Here is a 12,485-nt window from a genome sequence, read left to right as displayed (position 1 = left end):
GTGGCATGAATCCCGTGCTGAAGTTTTCTTGTTTTCCGTTCTTCAGCGCGGCAAACAAAAATCTCAGCGGTGATATGTTCTTATGTGAAGCCCCTCGGGTGCCCAATCTGGTGAGCTTGTAGCATCCCCCAATGGGGCTGCTCCGCAGTTAGTTTCGAGCAAGACCGTAGTGACGAATATTTTTACGTCACCTATACCTTCTGGCACGGGCTCCGGAACCGGGGGGGCAGGGGGGGCGTCCGCCCCCCTCATGTTTTTTTCGTAGGGGTCATGCCCCCCCGACGCAGAAGGCTGACCCACAACCAGGCACGTAGCCAGGATTTTGTTTCAGGGGGGACCCACTCATGACAAAATGCTGTATGAGGGGGAGGGGGGAGAGGAGGACCCATGCAAAATGGAAGATTTCAGGGGGCGGCCCGGACCCCATGGGCCTCCCCCCTGGCTACGTGCCTGCCCACAACCCTCCCTTAAAGCAACATGCTACCGCGCCTTCCCAGCTTGAAGCGGAATAAGAAAGGACAGTGACGTTTTGTCGGGACGAGAATTGGTGGTTAAGTGCTGGAGTAAACGTTTCTTCTGAGCCAGCCTTGAGGCGCGCGTATTGGTCACATCTTAATCCCTGGCAGCGGGACGGGGACAGCTTAGGAAAGGCACCTTTCTACCATACCTAGTCATCGGAAAAGATGGCGGGGAGGAGGCCTCCCTCCGGCTCTGGATAAGCCTCCCCAAACGTAAAACCTCTTGCCGCGGGAAATTGGTCTCTGGCAGAGCGCTTCGACGAACAGCAGTCCGGAGCACATGTCCTTGGAGGGACTGCACACTCTCTTTGACGAGTTTTGCTTGGGATCGGCTCTTTCAAGCTCGGCCATGCCAATACCGAGCCAATTAAGTGCACGGATCCCATAATGGCCGGAGAGGGTTCAGAGCTGGCCTAGCATGGTTTCTTGAAGTTTCTGCACGACGCCTAGACGCGAAAAGCATTTCTGCCATCCGTCAATCATTTTCGTACTTTTGTTCGGTGTGGCAGGAGAGGCCACGGAAACGCTCTTGCGTCTAGAGATTTTGAAGCTCTCTTTTTGTTACTCAGAAAAGATTTCGGCTAAACAAAGGTCGCTTCCTCCATTTCGGTTTTTCCGCGGGTACGATCTTCAAAGTGGGGGGGGGGGGGATCTGCACTGCAAGGATGTGAGCCTTGACCCCCGCCCCCGCCCCCCCCCCCCCCCCCCCCCCGATCAGAATTGACTTCCGGAGCCCCTGCCTTGTGGTTGACGCTGTTACTCAGATGGTACCACACACGCTTGGGTCTGTTTTCGTCTGTTCATCTCAAACAAGCTTTCGCGCTGTATTTCTTGTTTTGCCTTATGCTGTGCCATCTTTGAGTAGCAGTGTCAACCGGAAGATTTTTGACGGTTTTCTCCTTGAGCATAGGAAAAAAGCAAGTTTTCTTTTAGCTAAAGGTCTTCTTCTAAAGCCCACACTCATGCAATTTCAGTATGATGAAGGCACCCTCCAAAGATACCTTTGTAAGAAGTTTAATTGCGCTAATTAGTTTTTGTTCATTTGTACAAATATTTTTTTACGCCCCCATAGCTTTCAGAAACAGCCTGTAGGCGTTGTTCAATGAGCTGTGCGATTTAATACAGCAATCTTCTCTCGTCATCGCAGGGACGATGCCAGCACCCCACAGCCACGTCGGAGGAAGACCCCCTTCGCCCGAGACGTCCGAGACAGCGGCGACGTGTTCGCCTCCGCACTTGAGAACGTCTCGACCTCGTGTGCTCTCGCTCGGACTGGTTGGGCGTTTGAGGGCTCGCTGTCCCGACCTGGCAACCCAAGAATGCTGCTCAGTCCGGCTATTCTGATCCGGACAAGGAAAGATTCAGTAATAGAAAGTTTTCTAACATCGTTCTTGAATTCCGTTAACGATACTCGATACTCAGCCGGCGTCTTTACACACGCATCGTGTTGTTTAATGTGTTGTTGTTGCTTTCTCGGGTATCGTTATCGGAGTGCAAGAACGATCCACTCAAACTCTCTCGTAAAGTTAACCAAGGCTCGCAGGGATACGCTCTTGGATTGCTTGGCCGGGCGTCACGCCCACAGTCGAACAGCCTCGCTTCGACTTGTTTAGACCCTGTTCCCCTTTCAGGCTAGCGTTACGCTGTGCGGGATACGGTGCGTCAGCTTGGCGTTGTGTCCTCGTGGAAGCGTTCCTAAAGCCCGGGTTTCTATAAATGTCCCCGAAAATTCCTAAAAGAAAAAAAAAACTAAAAGAAAGAGCAGCATGCTACTCATCCGTTACAAGCAGTTTCTCTTCTTCTAAATGACGAGCGCTTCGATCGTCAGTGGTAGTGCTCGTTTGTTCGCGTTCCTGTTGCTTTGCTTCTGCACAAAATCTAGTCAGAAATGATTCGACCTGCGCGTTTGTTTGTTTTATTGAGCGTCGATAGGGGCTGATTTCATTGTGACGATTTTTGCACATTTATAGTCACGGCCATATTAAGAAAGGCAGGATGTGTCTTGTTGTGTTTACGCTCTTGCTTCGACATTCTTATCGGAAGATGGCGCAGTCTTCTTGGCTACCGAAAGGTAATAAAAGAGTCGGGGCTCGCCCTGGCGTTTCTTAAGCTTTCAGCGACCACAGGGACTGTTAAAGTTCTAGTTTTAATAGTTAATCCCTCATCCAGCCGCGCGCATAAATAGCCTCCGAGAAAACAATCCCCGACCTCCGTGCCTCGTTCCGACAGTTTGATACCTGCAACTGCAGCCGTTAGTGCGGCTAAAAAGCTCCCGTCAAAAATAGACCGATTCACCCGGAGCATCTGGAAGGAAGTTCTCGGTCCACGACGAGAAAGTGCAGCCAAAGTCTTCTACTTCCGACACTAAATACTGTCGCTTCTCCGTGACTCCTCATTGCAACTCGCCTTACGAAGTCTGCAGCGCTACCGCTCAAGAATGTAGCTTTTGGCCGGACCGGTGAGCCAAGATGTTTGTGACACGATTGTGGTGGACTTGTCCAGCGTCATCTCAGCCGTCGCTTTTCTTTTGCCGTTGAGCTTTTTGTGGGATCCCTCTAACCGCCGCTGTTCCTACCGTGTGGTTGTGGCTTCATAAAGTGATCGGCAGTTTGTTACGAGGCTCGCATCGCTAGAAAGCAGGTGATTCAGTCTGAAAAACCAAGATGAGGTAAACCGGATTGCGGAGAAAAGTTCTGTAACTATCCGGCTTCGTGGATCTTGACTGTCAAAGGTTGTCGCCAGGGAGCGTCGCTGTGTTACGTGAAGTCGCGAACTCCCTCGTGTTGTGCATGGGCGCTTGTCTATGTGGACGGACTGCACTGGCGCTCGACTTATTCTGCAGGGGCACGCTTTTGGAGCTAAGCTTTGCAGCGCGTGAGTGGATCTTCGTGCAGCACTTCTTTTCAAAAAATTGTGTGTGTACTTTTCGGGCAAGTGCAATTGTGCGATTTTCAGGTGCAGTCATTACCTTCAGCGTGGTAAGCTTGCTGTGGGCCTGTCTGCGCAAAGTATTCTGCGTGTGTAAGTCCCCCTGAAGTCACTGAGACGCCTCGTGCAAACGCGCGTCTTTTTGTCCTACTGCCGAATTTTACCTTGTGATTCTGAATCGCTGACGGCTCGGCGTTTCTTAGCTAGACTAGATGTTGAAAAGTGTATCGTTTTTGAATGACGTGATCATGTATACGCGCATTTAGCTTGCACTGAACTCTCTGCTGAATCGGACCACCCTTCTGACGAGCGCGATTGTTGAGGTCTTTCAGTTCGTTCGTTTATACCTGCAGTTGACAATGATTGTTGATGAAGCAGTGCTCTAAACTCCCATCGCTGTTTTCGTACTGATACTATCGACGTCTGTTGCTGGTTCTTAACAACAACACAACTTGGTGTAGCTCTTTTGCGGTCACGAAGCGAAAGCATAGGTCATGCATGTTATCCCGTGGGATAACACGGTGTCAATATTTCATTCTAGAACTGTCAAGTGTTACCCAACTGTTAGCCCAGGTTTGGAAATCCACGTCCCCTGTCTTCCCGTGCGACCCGGTTATCACGAACGTGATTCATTGGCCATTTCGATCTACAGTTAAATCTAGAAAACAGATTGACTTTTAGAAGTTAAATAGGAGCAACAGGCGATCGAGAGTTTGGGCCAACTTCTACGTACTATGTGCACTCGTTTCGTTTTCTGCCAACCCTTCTTTATATACTTTTTTTGACTCCAGTTTTAAGCTGGATCGTTTTACGCAGGGTATTCCGGGGCAGCTCGTCGGTGATTTTGGACATTCCCGGTTGTAACTCGAACCGGTGACAGGTTAATTAGATTCCGATCAGTGGTCGCCAATTTCTGTCCGAAAGTTTGGACTGCCTCGGGTGGTTTCCCCAAATCAGCCGTGTTCCCATGGCCGCGATTCTCGTTGTAACTTTATGGATTCTACGCTGTATACTCGTCAGTGCACAATCGCCGGAACCTCTTGTAAGTAAATATTACTTATGATGATGTTCTCTAAGGATGTACACTTTGTTCAGAAATATACTTCCGTTATGAGATGTCTGCACGTTCGTGTCCGAGCTCACTTTGTTGGTATAAATTATAGTGCCCGACTGTGCCGTCATTTGCTGGCGCATGCTACTCCAACCAAGGGGTAGTCCGCGAATAAAACATAAAAATTGTTATAATACTAGAATCATTTTTTTTTTTAACATAAAGGTTGTTCCTCGTCGGCGCGTGCTGTTCCACAAATGAGAGAGGAAATGGAGGTGGGAGGGGATATTATAGTTCGATTTATTATGAATTCCTCGAAACGTTCAAGTCAGTATGCACGTTTGTTATACCTGTACCTGCACTGGTGTACCTGGTGCAAGTGCAAGTCAAATGACCCCCAGCCACGGCGAGAAGAGAGCAGGAGTCGGGCAAAACGGCTTTAATTCCGATGTAGACTGGCCTTCAGAAGAAAAAGAATAAGGGTGTGCGAATAGTGATTTTTGAAACCGAATCGAATACGAATCGAATAATTGTGGCACCGAATCGAATACGAATACGAATCGAATAATTTTCGAATAGTTTCCGAATAGTAAGTAGACAGCTATTAAAGTAGAGCAAAGAGATTATAAATTGATTTTTATTGTTCCAAAACGTTCCTTAAAATTATTGTAAAATCGCAGCTAGACAATAATAACTAGAGTTCAACTATATATATTTAAATAAAGACAAAAGCTAATAAAATATTAGAATGCTAAACATAATATCACGGTTCACGCGGATGCTGAACATAAAATCACAGCTCGCTTGAGCCTGGTAGATTCTGAAGCATCGTCCATGATAGGAACTCGACATTATCTTTTTATTCCTTTTTGTAGCAGATGTCCCTGAATTGAGGATCAAGGAATGTGTAAGGGCGTGATGTGCCTGTGCGCTTACGTCCAGGAACCTTATTTTCACTGATCTGAGAAGATTCTGGGAAAACACATTGTCTTGATCTACTTGCGCCCTCAAAAAGCAACATCTTCACACACTGAACAAGTGGAAAAACCATGAAAAGTGTTGGGAAAGACTCGACACAAGCAGCTCTTGTGGCTTATTCAATTGATTGCATGGGAACGGTCGAAAAACTTCCCCACTCTAGTGCGCTTTCTCTTTGAACAACTTCCTGCTTCTACCACTTTTACTTCGCTTACACAAAACGGCGGTACCGTTGCAACCAGTTCTGGAACGTCTCCACCACACGCTTTCCGAAAGAATGCACGAGCAATCTCGTGCGAAAGATGTTCCTAAATGCTGAACCGCATGTAAGCGATTTAGCGAGCGACAAGACGAGCGACAGCGACGACGAGGGTCAGCGAGCGACAGAGATTTGTTACTGTCGCTCGTCGCGTCGCTCGGTGTTTGGATTTCTAGAAAACGTCCTCATCGTCTTGGTCACTTGCTCACGCCACTTTTATGCGGCTTGCCTCATCGCACGACTGATCGAACGACAACGAAGAGGGTCGACGTCGCCTGTCTCGTCTCTCGGCAAATCGCTTACATGCGGGTTATACTTAACACAGTGGTCCCTAATGCAGGCAACAGCAACGTACGTACGGAGAAAGACGGCTGCTGCCGATGATGACAATCATTGTCTAGGAGAAGAGGGTACGTATTGCCATCTTGATGGCACATATTGCAGGCGTGCCGGCGCGTTGTGGAACGCCTGTGAAGGGAATCTCGGGGCGCGACACCGTAACGACTATTCGGAACTTATTCGAAAAATATTCGAAACTTTTGAGAAATATTATTCGATTCTATTAACGAATCGAATAGTTTGATATTCGATTTGTTATTCGAAAATGACGAATATTCGCACACACCTAAAAAAGAGTGATCTGCGGCGGCGCGATATTTCTCTTATGTAGGGTTCGCCACGCTAGAAAGACGCCAAACAAACAAGAAAGCAATGCAGAAGATTGGGCTTCCGCGCTCGGCAACCTTTGTTATCAATTTATCATACACGCGTGATAACTCAACATCTCCTCCCTATACAGTGATGGGAAGGGGGGGAGGGGGGGTATATTGTCCAGTATCTGGAAAGGTAAGAACCCGCGGGGTCTTCAAGAAGGGCAGAAAAGAGTTCCGCGCAGACGGGGTGCACTCCGTTTAATACTCGGGCAGACATACTGAAGGCGTCGCTGACGTTCGTTGATCAGCTTCACCAAAAGCGTTGATCAGCTGTTCAATGTCCTTGGAACGCAGTCCATTTGAAAGTCCCACGAGCGTTAGGTAAGCATGGCTTAATTCTTCGAGCGTTTTGTCTCCTTGTGAGGGGTTGAGGTTTTGTCGGTGGGCCGCCCGATACCACGACCCCTGCGCACTGAGGCGACGAAGGAGACCCGCCAAACACCGGCACACCGAGTGCTTTAAATAAAATAACCAGCAAAAATAGGAACGGCTTCCAAAGGGACACGCTGTGAGTTCTGGCAATATTTTTTTTTTTAAGACTAATAAAACAATGTCACTGCATCAACGCCGTGTTACGCCTAGTCAGAGAAATTTCTGCTCAGGGAATGTGCATTGGCATGCAGAGGTCCTTTTTGCGCTGAACCGTAAATGCGTAGGGTTGCAAACTTGGGCTCCATCGAGCGGTCGACCATTTTTGTTCGGCATCTGTTGGAGCCACGTGAGGGGTCGGTGCTCGTAATAAAAATGAAAGGCGAGCCCTACAGATAACATGAGTTTCTCAACAACCCAGACCAGGCAAGAGCATTCTTTCTCAATGGTGCTATACACTTGTTCTCGAGCAGTTAGTTTCCTTCTCACAGGCTCGGGTGTTCTTTCCCGTCCGTGCCTTCTTAGGATTACACCCAGTTGGCGACAAATGCTCCCCGTGCACATACACCATTGGCTCTAATCAATCCCCCCCTCTCTTTTTTTCCAATTACAACGCTTACACACACAAACCCAGCCCCTGTTCGCTGGCGTCACACTACACGAGAAAAGGCTTCGAGGAACCATTTGTTTTGTATCGTCCAGTGTTGGACAAAATACTCGATAAAAGTATTTAAGGTAAGTTACTAAATACCTGCCTCAAAAAGTATTTAAAATAGTACTCAAGTTACTTACACTGTAAAGTATCGTGAGTAGAGTACAAATAGAAATGTAATGCAATTACTTTTGAAGAAACTTCCGCATTGCTTAATTTGTATCGACGTCATGGACAACGACATTTTATGGTTTATTAGCACGCAAGATCACAAAACTGCAAAAAAAAAATCGTACGGTTATTTTATGCAGTCATATTATAAGCAGCAGGATATTGTCACGAATGAAAAATGATGATGGCGAAAAGCTGAAGAAACTAAACGTTTAATGGGGCTAACTTGTGCCCAAAACAAAATAGAGAAAGGCTAGAGTCGCAGGTGTCGATGTCGGCGAGACCGCAGGTTCGAGCGCTGGGGCGAGACTGACTCCGGACCGTCACTCGGAGCACCTTTTGTTGTACCCGGGTGAGATTCTGGAACATTCGGCGTAGAACGTTCGGGGCGTAGAACATTTGTAACTCGATCAGACAAGGCTCTCGAACTTACGAGAACGTCAAGCTGAAAGAATAAATAAAAGAGGAGTCCGCTCCCGGGAACCGAAACCCTGGAACCTCTCCTTGGAGCCTCCGCACGAGAGCCAAGCGCGGCAAGCATTCGACCACGCGCTCGCTGGGCAATGCGCGTGCCAATATCACTGATAGATGTTACACACCATTTCTGGGACAACAAGAGAGAGGTCGCTTTAGCTATTGGGGTGGAGTTTAGACCATGGCGGCCCAAGAGGTTAACTTCAGAACTAGATGGATGGGGACAACAAATACAATGGCTCAGCGCTCGGCTGACTTAACCAAACGTGGCGTCAGCGTTCGGCTGGAGTTCGCGCTCTCCGGTGAGGGAGAGGAGGGTCTCTTTTGTTACCACTCCGTCCTGCATAAACAATGCGGCATGCACTGTGCCCTGCTCAGCACAAAAGCCGAAGTGGGTTAAGCTCGCATCCCTTGATGACTGCTTCTGGGAGAGATCCGGCACTTAACGTCACTTCACTAATTCTTGGTATGGTTACATTATACTGTGCCCTGTGCTCTATTGAAAAAGATGACATGAACATGCCCATAATAGTGACATCGCTGAATATCACGTCCTGCGGCGCACCTTAGACGCATCGTGTAACTGCAATCCATATTCCCTTTATGGGGAGTTCACTATAAATGAACTTGGGGTATAGATATGAGTGAATGGATAACAAAGAGAACCCACATAATAGCCACTGCAGTGGTCGCACCTTCTTAAAGTAGGTTGCGTTCAGAAAGGCACTCAGCGTTGGGGGACACTTTGTTGGCATTTTGAGAGGTCATCCAGCTCGTAGTTTGTTTCCTGTACTGTTCTCTGTTGATCAGTGTTCGCTTACAGACAGTGTTCGCGAGAGCAATAAGTGACGGACTGTCGACATAAAGAAAAGAAACAAAAGAAAACCTCGACGTTTTGCCCTAGCGGGTCAAATATAGAAAAAGCAAAACAAAAATGTCTTCTTTTTTTTTGTGTGTGTGTTTCCACTTCTCATTTTCTTCTTTTTGTTATTGTCTTGACACTCAAGTCTGCATTGTTGTCGTAGGTCGTTCCCCGACCTGCGTTGCGCCGCAGGGGGGCATCTTTACTTCTGTAAAACCACACCTTTTGCTTGAGGGTTTTTTGTGGGGAAATTTTATGGAAACAAAACGCACCTTCGGAAAGGCGAGGAGAAAACCTTCATCGTTTGAACTTCGGGCTGAAATATCAGTCACAATCGGCAAAAAAGCGATGTTTTCACGAACTCAGTCAAAGGTACCGTAGCTAATCGGAGCTAGCAACAGGATTCGGTTGCTCGAAAGAATGTTCACGTCTGCTCGTGCCACGCTCACGCCGCTTCATCCCGAAAAACTCGGAAAATGGCGGATTGTCAAAAATGTATTTGAGATAATGAGTACCAGATACTCAGAATTGTAATTAATAGAGTATCAAATACCCTCAACCAAAAGTATTTGCAAGTTACCAAGATACTTCAAAAAGTACTTAAAATACAGTATTTTGGGTAGAGTATTTGACATAGGCACAAGTCTGGTATCGTCCCACTTAACGCGATTATGCGCGTTTCTCTTCAAAGCGCCAGTAAAGGTGTATCCACGCGGTGGGCCGCGCATCACGTGTTCTCACGTCATTCGTTTGCGTGGTCCGTTGCCGGGCCGTGAACCGAGCAGCGCGGTAATGCCAAAAACATTTTCCTTCGTGGATTCTGGCGACGGACCGTGGCGTTTTTAGAATAATTGAAGGAGCTAGATCTGGCAACCAGCCTACAAGCGCGTTATTCAAATCAACAGCATTGTTTACCGGTAGTGACAAAGCGCAGCGTAACTTGCAGTCTTTTGCTGTCAAAATCGGTCGGCGCATCACGCTTTTCTTGCCGCGTGATTCTCGGCCCCACGCGCGATAGAAAATGAACGAATTGCTCGTGAGTTATGCGCAGTAGCCGGCGGTACTCGTCCCGGCCAGAGACCAACAGCTCCTTATAAAATTGATTACGCATATCTAGATCTTTTCTGTACATCCAGGTTTTCATCCAACAGGATCTTTTCGGGAGCGCAAGCCCTCTTCCTCCTCAAGCGACAACGCCAGGGTTATTCCGTCCAAACGCCGCCTGCTTTCGACATCCATCTTGATAGCCTCAAAGCAGTGCGCTGTTAACGTTTGGCGGAGCGGTGAATCCGCCACCCTGTCGTCTGCTTTTCTGTTCCGGCCTGGGAATGCTCCCCTCAGCCGGGCGATCCGCGGTCTTCTCATCACGTGACCAATCGGCCCGCGGACTGGTCCGTCGTGTGGATACGCGTTATGCGGACTAGCCATCTCGGAAAACCCCATGATGTAGTGACTGGGAAATCAATTACCAATTAATCAAGTAATGCCTTAATCTCGATTAATTGATTTAAGCAGATAATCAAATAAATTTTGAGTTTCAAAAAAAAAGTTAAACTTTGACGCTTTCACCGAAGACGTGGACGAGTACACCTGTATGGAGGCAGAGTTTAGATGAAATTTTGACCTGAAGTAAACTGTAGGGCTGAGATTTGTAACTCCAAACAAATGGAGAAGGTTATACGTTTTTCGGCCACTAAAACGCCACCCGAGGGTCCGTTTAGCGCAACAGAGACATTGTACATAATCTAACGCTATTCCCGGAGAATATCAAGGAAGTCGTCTGCCTCTGCGGTTGAAGTAATGATTTGTGAGTTTGCGTGTCCCTTCAGCTTTTCTCAACCTTGATTAAAAATCCGAAATTGTGCATTGCCCCGTTTATCACATATTCAACAAAAGCAAAAAAAAAAAAAAAATGCAACTTTGACATTTTTTAGACTATTATGCATGGGAATAAGCGAAATCGGTTATTCGGGCTAAAGATTTTAATCGATGCCCAGCCCTACGTGTTGGTAGTATCCTACTAAGTGTTTGTATCGGCGCGAGGGAACTCTGATTGTAAGTACTTTTACTTCCAGTGGGCGACGACCTTGACCCACTCTGTGACCAGGGTAATCTACCTCCGAGCGCCCGAACTTGCATCTCGGGGCCTTTAGAGTTAGTTCAGCTTCGAGAATTCCAAAGAGGACATCTCTTATGGCGAATTCGCGTGGTTCTTTCTGCGCGCTCTCGAGCGCTCTTTCCAGAGCGCGCGAGATCAGGTTGGTGAAAAGAGAGTGCGGTGTCCTGATCGGCTGGTTCTTTCCGAGGACGCCCCTCCCTCTCAGAGCGCTCCCTAGCGCTCCGTCTCTAGCCGACGCCACCTAGAGGAGAAGGCCAGAACATGCCTCCACTAACGTCACGGCAGCAAGCTGACGTGCGCCGCGCTATGGAGCTGAACTGAAGGCTTCGCGCGTAGATTTTACGGGGTAGAAACGCGGGATTTGGCACTATTCATTTTTCATGAGCTAACACGAGAGCTGTGAACGCCGAGTGATTTAAAGAACAAATTTTAGGACGCAGGGAAAATCATTATAACCTACAATTATTGGTATGAAATACAAGAGCTGATATCTTGAGACAGTTGTGGTATTTTTTTAAGCGATGAACTGGCTGGTGTAATTATCTCTGAACGACATGGGAGTTGTATTAAAAAAAAAAAAAGGAAACCCTATGAAATGGCAATGATCGAAGTAGGGGGACCAGATGAAATTAACTGTTGTAACAATCGGATCAATGATTCAGACTTCATTGTATTCACCTCAAAGGTATCCGAAGATGCACTAAATCAGGGGGATTCAAAAATGAAAAACAAAAAGTAATTGAACATAAAAAAAAAGTGAAAGCCGTTTACAACTCCCTGTAACGCCGAATTGGAGCGCAGCTCTTGAGGAGGAGGAGGGGAGGGTACTGAGGGCCACGTGTTCTCGGGGGGGGGGGGGGGTCACGTGACCCCCCCGAGGGCACGTGACCTTGGTGGGGTCACGTGGGGAAAAACACGTGCCTCCTCAGAGGTCACGTGACCTCGGGGTGTCACGTGACTCCCCAGGTCACGTGACCAAAATTTTTCCGCTAGATTTAGCGGGGAAATTTTTTCCGCTAGATTTAGCGGGGAAATTTTTCCGCTAGATTTAGCGGGGAAATTTTTCCGCTAGATTTAGTGGGGAAATTTTTTCCGCTAGATTTAGCGGGGAAATTTTTTCCGCTAGATTTAGCGGGGAAAGTTTTCCGCTAGATTTAGCGGGGAAATTTTTTCCGCTAGATTTAGCGGGGAAAATTTTCCGCTAGATTTAGCGGGGAAATTTTTTCCGCTAGATTTAGCGGGGAAAGTTTTCCGCTAGATTTAGCGGGAAAATTTTTTCCGCTAGATTTAGCGGGGAAATTTTTCCGCTAGATTTAGCGGGGAAATTTTCCGCTAGATTTAGCGGGGAAATTTACCCATAATGCACCGCGCGGTTACGCCGACGGCGACGC

General features: G+C 47.6%; 1 protein-coding gene across 2 annotated transcripts in view; it reads left to right on the top strand.

Moving 5' to 3' along the window:
* The window catches only part of LOC8033539 (ras-related protein Rab-27A), a 197,046-nt gene extending 192,475 nt beyond the window's left edge, over nt 1-4,571 (top strand). For both annotated transcript variants that reach the window (XM_042289797.1, XM_040211328.2), the window contains exon 5: nt 1,666-4,571. The gene's annotated coding sequence lies outside the window, so the exon portion shown is untranslated. The remainder of the gene's footprint in view (nt 1-1,665) is intronic.
* The last annotated feature ends 7,914 nt before the right edge of the window (nt 4,572-12,485 follow it).

The sequence above is a fragment of the Ixodes scapularis genome, unplaced genomic scaffold (genome assembly GCF_016920785.2).
Source record: "Ixodes scapularis isolate PalLabHiFi unplaced genomic scaffold, ASM1692078v2 PGA_scaffold0__279_contigs__length_252992795, whole genome shotgun sequence".
Lineage (NCBI taxonomy): Eukaryota > Metazoa > Arthropoda > Arachnida > Ixodida > Ixodidae > Ixodes > Ixodes scapularis.
This window is presented reverse-complemented; position numbering and strand designations above follow the sequence as displayed.